A 9869-nucleotide genomic window follows, 5' to 3' on the forward strand; every position below is an offset into this window, starting at 1 on the left:
AGATTCCTTCTTATCCATAAAAAGTTTATATGTTCAACATCCTTTAGTTCACGAAATCCATAACATCTATTTATAGTACACTTATCGGTATCCCCGGTAATGAAAAAGCAGATCACGTCGCGAAACTAGCCTCTACCCTAAATGGTCAGCATTCAAAAGAACGTGTTCAAATCCGTAGTGATTTGAAGCAGATGTTTAAGCAGCAACAACATATCTCTTAGAAAATCCACTGGAACACAATCAAAAACACATTACATGAGATCCGGCAGACTGTCAATATATTTGAACTCCCAACTATGACTAGAAAAGAAAAAGCAGTCATTAGAAGGTTGAGAATTGGACATACCCGATACACACACGAATACTTAATGAAGTCTGAACCGAAGCCTAATTGTCAAACTTGCGTTAGTGTTTTGAGCGTGAAACACATCCTTACTGAGTGTCCTCAGTATAGGCTATTGATTATGTACTATAGAAAGGAACTACAACGTTAACGGGGTTTTATTATTTCATATGGTCATTGAATCTCTATATATGAAAAAACTGCGGAGCGCTACCATTTAAAGGGGTGCGTTTTTGAGAAACGGGTGAATTAGTCCCTGGGCACAGGTTACATTAGGGTGAGTTCTATGCACTTTTGATACAAATACGTCTACATAAAAATTGTTCCTGGTTAAATTTCCTATCTAAATATAACTTTTTAAAGTCAAAGATACTTTTTTTTACAAAAATATATTCAATAGAAAAAGCACAAAGAAACCCAAAAGAAAGAAATTTTGTTTTTTGTCCCATAACTTTTGTCCACGGGGATAGAGGTATAGACATTGCTTCACAGAAAAAATACTTACATATTTTCTCTTTAAAATGATGTTTGGTAGAGGTGATTAGGATTTAATATGATTTTTCAAAGTTCGCCACTCACAGCAATTTTGGGCAATTTTCCTTGTTATTTCGCAAATATTGTTCTGTAACTTTTTTCTACGTAACTTTAGGTATATGCAATGGTGCATGTAAGAGGAATAGAAATCAATTACCTTTAAAATGGTGTACTGTATAATGTTGTACGACTTCTTTTAAAGAGGTTATCTTTTTCAAGACTTTATACTTTTAACGAGTTTTTATATTTTTTACGATTATTTTTAAATTTCCCAATATAACTTTTTTTCTATATGGTATATATTATATAATAAAAAAGGAAGCTTAGTCTTTTTACTTTAAAATGGTGTATTATAAAAAATTCTAGGGTTATTTTTGAATAAGATATGCTTTTTCAAATTGTAATAAGTACTTGCAACGATTTTTGATTTTAGGATTATTTTTTAAATTCCTCATTATAACTTTTTTTATGTGATTGTGTGTTATGATTGAATCTTATTTTTTATAGGTAATACTTTGGATTCATTTGACTCGGCGGGGCAAACTTCAAAATATGGATTAATTCCAATATTTACTGTCAAAGCTCCTGCACCACAAGCTTTGCTTAAAAAAATAGCATGTAAATGTACCAAAGGATGTACAAAAAACTGCGGTTGTAGGAAGATAGGAATACGTTGTTCAATATTCTGCAAAGGGTGCATGTGCATGGGTACTAATTGTGGGAACTCTGAGATAACTGAGGTGTCAGAGGAAGATATTGAAGCTAATGCTAACGAAGAGATGGACTTTGATTTTGAAAATTTTTTAAATGTCAACGTTTAAATAATTTTAACTAAAGTGATGTTTTTTAAGACTAATGTTTATGAAATTTTTGGAAAAGAAATAATTTTAAATAATACAGGTAAAAAAATATCAAAGAATCACTCGGTTTCTATTATGTATTTAAATATATATGATACACCATTTTAAAGAACAGAAAGTAAGCCCTCTTTGTTGCGCAATATATAGATAGTACATTCATGTACAAGAAAAAAAAAATTATAATGAGAAATTTCAAAAATAATCGTAAAAAAATGTAAAAAATAATATATTTTTTATATTAGGTATTATATAATATATAATATATCATATAATAATTTTATTTTATTTTATGTTATATTATAAGAAAATCGTTAAAAGTATAAAACCTTGAAAACCCATAATCTCTTTAAAACAAGTCATACAACGTTATGCAGTAGACCATTTTAAAGGTAATTGATTTCTATTCCTATTACGTGTACCATTGCATATACCTAAAGTTACGTAGAAAAAAGTTACAGAACAATATTTGCGAAATAACTAGGAAAGTTGCCCAAAATTGCTGTGAGTGGCGAAATTTAAAAAATCATATTTCGAAAACTGTAAATCCTAATGACCTCTACCAAACATCATTTTAAAGAAAAAATATGTAAGTTCTTTTTCTGTGAAGCAATGTCTATACCTATATCCCCGTGGACAAAAGTTATGGGACAAAAAACAAAATTTCTTTCTTTTGGGTTTCTTTGTGCTTTTTCTTTTGAATATATTTTTGTAAAAAAAAGTATCTCTGACTTTAAAAAGTTATATTTAGATAGAAAATTTAACCAGGAAAAATTTTTATGTAGACGTATTTGTACCAAAAGTGCATAGAGCTCACCCTAATGTAACCTGTGCCCAGGGACTAATTCACCTGTTTCTCAAAAACGCACCCCTTTAAATGGTAGCACTCCGCGCTTTTTTCATATATAGATGTCCATTGACCATATCAAATAATAAAACCCCGTTAACGTTGTAGTTCCTTTTAGCTATCTTATTTTGAATATAATCAATAGCCTAGTATGTGACGCAGAGAAATCAACATAAACTTAAGTCAAATATTAAAGATATTTTAAACTCGTCCGATCAACTTCGTAACCTAATTAGTTTCTTGAAAGACATTCAATTATTTAACACAATATGATCTTTTGTCTTTATAATCTCTATCTGTTATTCAAAATTCAGTAATTAATAATTAATCATTATAATTAATAATTAATAGTTGTTGTAATAATTAGTTGTACGCCTCTATGTCCCATGATTGTGTGTCCAATTTTTTTTTCTTCATACTTTTTACCTAATGTTATTTAAGATTAAGAAATTAACTGTTATAATAATTAGTTTTAAGTCCTTATTGTAATTAATTATTGTATAACCAATATTGTTTGTGTCAATGGCCATTGCAGCCGAGACACATAAACTTAAATACAAAAAAAAAAAAAAATTTACAGCAATCCTTATAAAAATTTTTCTATTTTAACACTAGAAAGTCGGAGGGGCCAATTTGGCCCCTGTTGCGGATTTAAATTTATTGTAGTTTTTTATTTGAGGCAATAATAATTTCATATTTTTGACTTTTAATATTTTGATACACAGGATTATGTAACACAAAAAATATTGTTTACTAAATTTGTTAAATGGGTTTTTTTAACAAATCTACCATAGAAGTCTAAAGGGGCCAAATTGGACCTGTGTAAGTTATTATCGTTTTCTCGGAAATTCGACGATCCTTTCTTTCAAATTCCTGTCGAATGGGTAAAATTATATTTATGTATGTTTATTGTAAATGGTTACCCTTATAATGGTACTGATAATCTACGTAACAAAGATACAATTGTTGGTGAACACAAGTGAACACAAAGATGCAATTGTTGGTGTAGTGGACCAAATGATGCGTCTTTATACTACAAAAGTAACTTCAAGACGATGGCTTATGTACGTGTTTTATAATACTCTTGACCTGGAATCAATAAATGCATGGATTATTTATAAAGAAATAACTGGAAGTAGACTCAGTCTTCGTAAGTTTATTCTTCGGCTGCGTGAAGAATTATGGGCCCCATACCTTCTCTCCCGAAATCTGGAACTACCCCTAGCAACACCAGGTCTACCAACAACTATCACTCTTACTATCCAAAAGAATTTCCACTGTTACTATACTTTATCGGAATAAGAATTAAAGCTTGAAACAGGTACCGTTGTGTTCAGAAATGTTATGGCTATATACTGTAAAAATTTCAAAAAAAACATAATGGAACAGAGTTGTAGCGAGGTAAACAAACGTGATATTATTTTTTTTTATTTTTAGGGTAAAATTGCGATTTTGACAATGTTTCCCCACATGAAATTCAAAATAAATCTTAATTTTGTTTTCAGCACCGTCAAAAAAAAACAGTGTGTCTAAAATTGGCCATTTAGCATTCCGTGGTCAGTACCTGGTCATTTTTGGGGTGCCTGCCGCCCGCCTAGTAGAACAAGAAACAATAAAATAACAAAACTTACTCGTACCCAAGTTGTTTTGTGGATTCACTTTGAACCTCTGCTTTAGTTTTGTTCTTTATTGGTTTTTTTTTAATAACTTTTTTTCGTAAAATTTATAATAAAATAGTTATCATAATTGTAACAAAATGGTGGGTTATCCGTGAATAAAAATAAATGCAACTAGAAGGATGTAGTTGTATATTAAAACATAGTTTTGAATTCTAAACAACTTTTCGTAATAACAATTTTATATACATATTGTGAAAAAATATAAAGGTATTTTACTCTTTAGCGAAATTCCTATTTTTGACATACCTCGTATAAAATGGATAAAATGTGATATCTGATAACTCCGTTCCATATTTTAGACCATGCAGTGCATTTTATAAATAATAAATAAATAATAAAATAATAAATTTTTTTGGTAAAATTCATTCAAAAGTTTTCCAGTTCCAAGTTAGGCAGACATATTTTGAGCACAGCTCAAAATATTTTTTTTATTTTCCAATTGTTACGTCAGGTTTGCATTTAGCATAATCGAAAATAAAATAGATCAATTTTTTTTTTAATTTTTCAATTGTAATGTCAGCTTCGGATTCAGCCAAATCAAAAATAAAATAGAAACACATTTTATCAAAGTAAAATGACGAATTCGCCGATATTTTTAAAAGTATTTATACAAATGATTTTTTATTGTTTAACCAATTAATAAACATTTAGCGGCGAAATCTGTAAGTAGAACTTTTTACTTAACATATTTATAAACTAACAAAAAAAGTTTCAGAAAAATATAAGTTTGTTTGATTTTTTCCGAAACAATGCAACTTTTTGATCTACATTGACTCCCATATTAGTAATTATTTGATTAGCCAGTAAAAACTGATCTTCAGGATATCTCGATAAAAATCGAGATATTTTGAATATTGATTTGTAATAATTACCAATAGTACCTACGTTCTTTAACGGTAAAATATTTCAAAACCTCTAAAGTTTAAAGAACCGCTTGGATTGACATGAAATTTGGCATATACATAGCTAACAAGTCAAAGAAAAAACTGATATAGTGCCGATGTGTGCTTTGGTCCTGGGAATGAGTTTCGCCCCTTCTCGGGAGTGAAAAAATATACATCAGAAAATAAGTCCGGAATTCAATAAACTGAGTAATTCTAAGCAACTTCGGTCCTATAGAGTATTTTACCAAGTCAATACTTTTCGAGTTATTTGCGAGTGAATATGTTCATTTTTCAAAAAAAAACACGTTTGTAGATGGTTTTTCGCAAATAACTTAAAAAGTAAGTATTTTGTCGAAAAAATATTCCTAGCACAAATATAGCCTGTAAAAAAGTGAAAAAATGGTGTATGCATTGGATATTAAGACTCAGTCGAAGCAGACCTATAGCTAATGAAGAATAGGTTCATTTTCGTCAAATTACAAATCCAATATTTTAATGTGAAATAACAAAAAAAAGAAGCACTTTTTGGGGAAAACTCATTATAACTTTTTTAAAGTATCTAAAGCTTTATTTTTGTTTTATAAAACATATCTAGCGTCAAAAGTAAACAAAACAAGTTAAGCTCAAAATAAAATTAGTGACGTTTTTGTTGGTAAAATAATCGGGGAAAATCACCCCCTAATTAACATCTCAAATGAACATATTCGTTACTATTTCACAAGTTGCTTTACTGGTGTAGAATTTTTTATATGATCTGTAGGTTTCATCGGTTCAAAGTTCTTATTTCTGGAAGGGGTGTAGTTGAAAGGGCTTCAACGAGTCACTAATCACGAGTTTATGCAAATTTAGAAACGCCTAATCTTAACCCATTAACGCCCAAGATTTTTTTTATTTAAAAATCTTTACGTTTAGGGTTAATTTGATGAAAATATTAATAATTTAATACAAAAAAACAAGTTTTTCGGTTTCCAGTCTTTTTTTTTAAATTATATGGTGTTACCATATGGTAACGCTTGGCGCTTAAGAAATTTTTAGTATCGCTGAAACCAAAATTTTTAATTTTGTTTTAAATATTTATTTGAGAATATTTTCATTGTCTGGTGTGGTATCCTATAAAACAATTAACACACAAACCAACGTTGCATTTTTTACACATTGTTCGTCCAGATGTTGTACATCTGTCTCCAGCACATCGCCTTCTACTGCTTGATGTAACAAATGGTCGAAGCGATCAAAACGAAGATCTGGCAAGTTCTGTCTATGTAGACTAGGTCTTCCTGTATATAAGGGGCGACTTTCATATCTTGCGAGAAGAACTTGGGGCAATTCTCTCCTAAACAATAGCAAGGATATATATTTTTTATTTTTTTATAAAAATGCCATGAATTATGGACCGCAACATCCAACAACCATATTACAATTTGCCAGTACCATTTTTACTGCAAATTGCTACTAGGTAGGTTGAAACGCCTTGATCCATCCAGTCGGTACCCACCATATTTTGTTGTATTCAGCAATATAGTGAGGCCGACTTACTTGAATGTGGCCTCTTTCTTCATGAGAAAATCTTTTTACCGTGTCCAATGCTGAACCATCACAACTCGTAGATGCTATTGTAACAACAGAGTTATCTTTTTATCGCACCAATATCACTATCACTTCTGCTAACTAAAATCCACGACTAAAAAAAAAATAAGATTATGACTCCGTAAGCGCCCACCGTAACCATATGGTAACGGTCTACTTTGACTATTCCTACCGATTTCGCTAAATTTAAATGTTGATAAAATACAACAATTTATAATAAGTTGGGGTATAATAAACTTAGTTTTTTTTTAATATGCACATATAGTTGCTAGAAGACTATCAAAAATTGATTACGCAAAACGGATGTCCATCTTTTTCTATAAATTTAAACCACACTGTCATATGATTATCTCTCGACGGTTGAGAAAAGGCTAAAATACGAATTCGTTACGTTTTATGGGTGCCTGAAGTATTCCTAGAAACGATAGTTTTCAAAATATGTGGCTCACTAATTCCATGGGCATACCGCAGAATTTTTAAAAATCATGTGTTTTACGTTACCATATGGCAACGCTGGGCGCTAATAGGTTAACCAATATTTGTCTTACAGAAAAAAAATATGAGATATTCAGAAAAGCAAAGCCGACTTTTTTATTGTTTGAGATTTTTGGTAGCTCTAATAATTTTTAAGTTATTTTGAAAAAAGAGCATTTTTTTAAAATAAAATTTTTTTAAAATGTTACTTTAAAACCATTCTTTTAATAAGCACGTTGAATCGATGAATCTGAAAGATCGTATAAACACAACATAAATAAAGCAACTTGTGAAGCAGTAATGATTAATTTCGTTTAAGCTGCTAATTAGGGGATAATCTTCCCGATTTCTTTTTTGCCAAAACAAAAGGGGCCAACTGTATTTTGAGCGTACCTTGCTTACAATTATAAATAAAGCTTTTTAAACTCTTTAAAAAAGTTGTAATGAGTTTTCTCCAATATTACTTCATGTTTTGGTTATTTCACGTGGAAATATTCTATTTGAAATTTGGCGAATACGAACCTGTTTTTCTTTAGCTATAACTCTGCTTCTGCTAGGTCTAGAGACTTCATGCATACACCATTTTTTTCACATTTTTACAAGCTATATTTTTGGCACGAGCGTTTTTTTTGGTAAAATACTTCTTTTTTGAATTATTTGCGAAAAAATATCTGAAAACGTGTTTTTTTTTTGTTGAAAAATGAACATATTCACTCGGAGATAACTCAAAACGTATTGATTTGGTGAAAAAACACTATAAAATTAAAGTTACTTAGAATTAGTCAGTTTATCGATTTCCGGACTTATTTTGGACGTATATTTTTTCACCCCCAAGATGGGGTGAAAGTCACCCCTGAGATAAAGCAGACATCGGCAGAATATCACTTTTTTTCTTTGACATGTTATATATGTGTATGCCAAACTTCATGTCAATCTAAGCGGTTCTTTAGAATTTACAGCAAAAACAGTCAAAGAATGTATTACAACATATTTTTAAATGGCTAAGTAAAATTATAGAGAAAATTGATCTATAATATACATTTTTTTAGATATATGTATTTTAAAACATATTAGAAAATAAGGCACATCTCAAGAAAAACTATATCGAAATCTTACTAAGGGGCAAAAAAGTTTTAACAGAATTGTGGTTAACTAATAGTACCAGAAATTATAATTTAATTGGAACGTAGCATAAGTCCATTTTCAATAAGCAAATCTAATAGTTTTCGATGTATTGGAAAAACTCTTGGAAAACTGGACACAATTTTCATTTTGTCATTTCAAAGGGGTCTAACTTTTTTATGTCATACCGGTTTAATATTGTGTATTGATTACTTAATTACGAACCATATTATGTTATACTTTATGCCCGCGCGGGCATAATAATAGTCTAAGATCCGAATAGGAAGACGAAATATACCCATCTGCTTGCCGGATGAGACATTTTTTTTATTAAATTTCATACATTGACAAACACGACCAGCATAGGTTGTCTATCAAAATCGTGTCATAGATATCCTAAAGGGAGGGCCGTAATGGATGAAATCAACATTTTAAGCACTTTTTGTGAATTTTGTTTGAAAGTTTGATAAAATTATTTTATTTTTAAGTTAGGGCGGGGGGTATGGTTTGAAATATTTAATTTTTTTTATTATCTCAAATAAAAGTGCATACTTTCAAGAATACTCTCTGAAAATTTCAGATCGATCGGAGTAAAATTATCAGAGATACAGGGTGTTGAATATCCCTACCTTCGACCCGCTTTGCCGCGGCTTCGCGCCAGCATACTTGAGCGTAGTGAGAAACGTTAAACAACTGTTCGCCTTCTTTTTTGTAGATTACTCCGCAATTCAAAAAACATATTCCAATGTTCATCACTTTACGATTTGGCAGACAAATAAAAAGGTGAAAATGCAGTTGTCAAAATTTTAAACGCATTTTTCACAAAACTGCTTTTTCAAATGCGGTGGACATTGTAACTGAAAAACTACTCATCCGATCTACCTGAAATTTTGCACATATTTTCTTTAGACATTTCGTAAGGTAACAAGGTCGAGATATTTTTCGTTTTGTACTTATTTTTTGTTCAACAATATTAAATCTGTTGGTTTTCACAAAATTTTTATCAAAAATTCCGTATTTTTGACTTCTGAATGATACTAAAAATTCAAAAATCATTAAAAATAAAAAAAACTCGATGTTGTTACCTCGCGAAACTCATAAGCTAATTAAATTTTATTTCGTATGATCTAGTGATGAGTTCTGATGTCCACCGCAAAATCTATTTTTTTTGAGCTGCCTGCCAAAATTTGTCACCAATGGCTTATTTTTTAATATTTTGAATTGAATTTTTTCTTAAATATTCTTCGAATTGTTCTTAATATGCTTATTTAATTTAAAAATCAAATAAAGCTACCATAGCTTCGAAGAAAATTCACAAAAATGTGCTTGATATGTTGATTTCAAACCATACCCCCCCTTAAACAAGCGTATTCAGTACAATCCAGAGAATACTCAAAAAAAATTCAAGGAAAAATATTGAAAAATAAGCCAACCGTGGCAAATTTTTAAAGACACCTCAAAAAAAAATGGATTTTGCGGTTGACATCCGAAATTATCATTGGATAATGGTAAACATAAAGTTCAAAAAGATTTTATTGGCCT

Source organism: Diabrotica virgifera, chromosome 6, assembly GCF_917563875.1.
Source record: "Diabrotica virgifera virgifera chromosome 6, PGI_DIABVI_V3a".
In the NCBI taxonomy this organism is placed as follows: Eukaryota; Metazoa; Arthropoda; class Insecta; order Coleoptera; family Chrysomelidae; genus Diabrotica; species Diabrotica virgifera.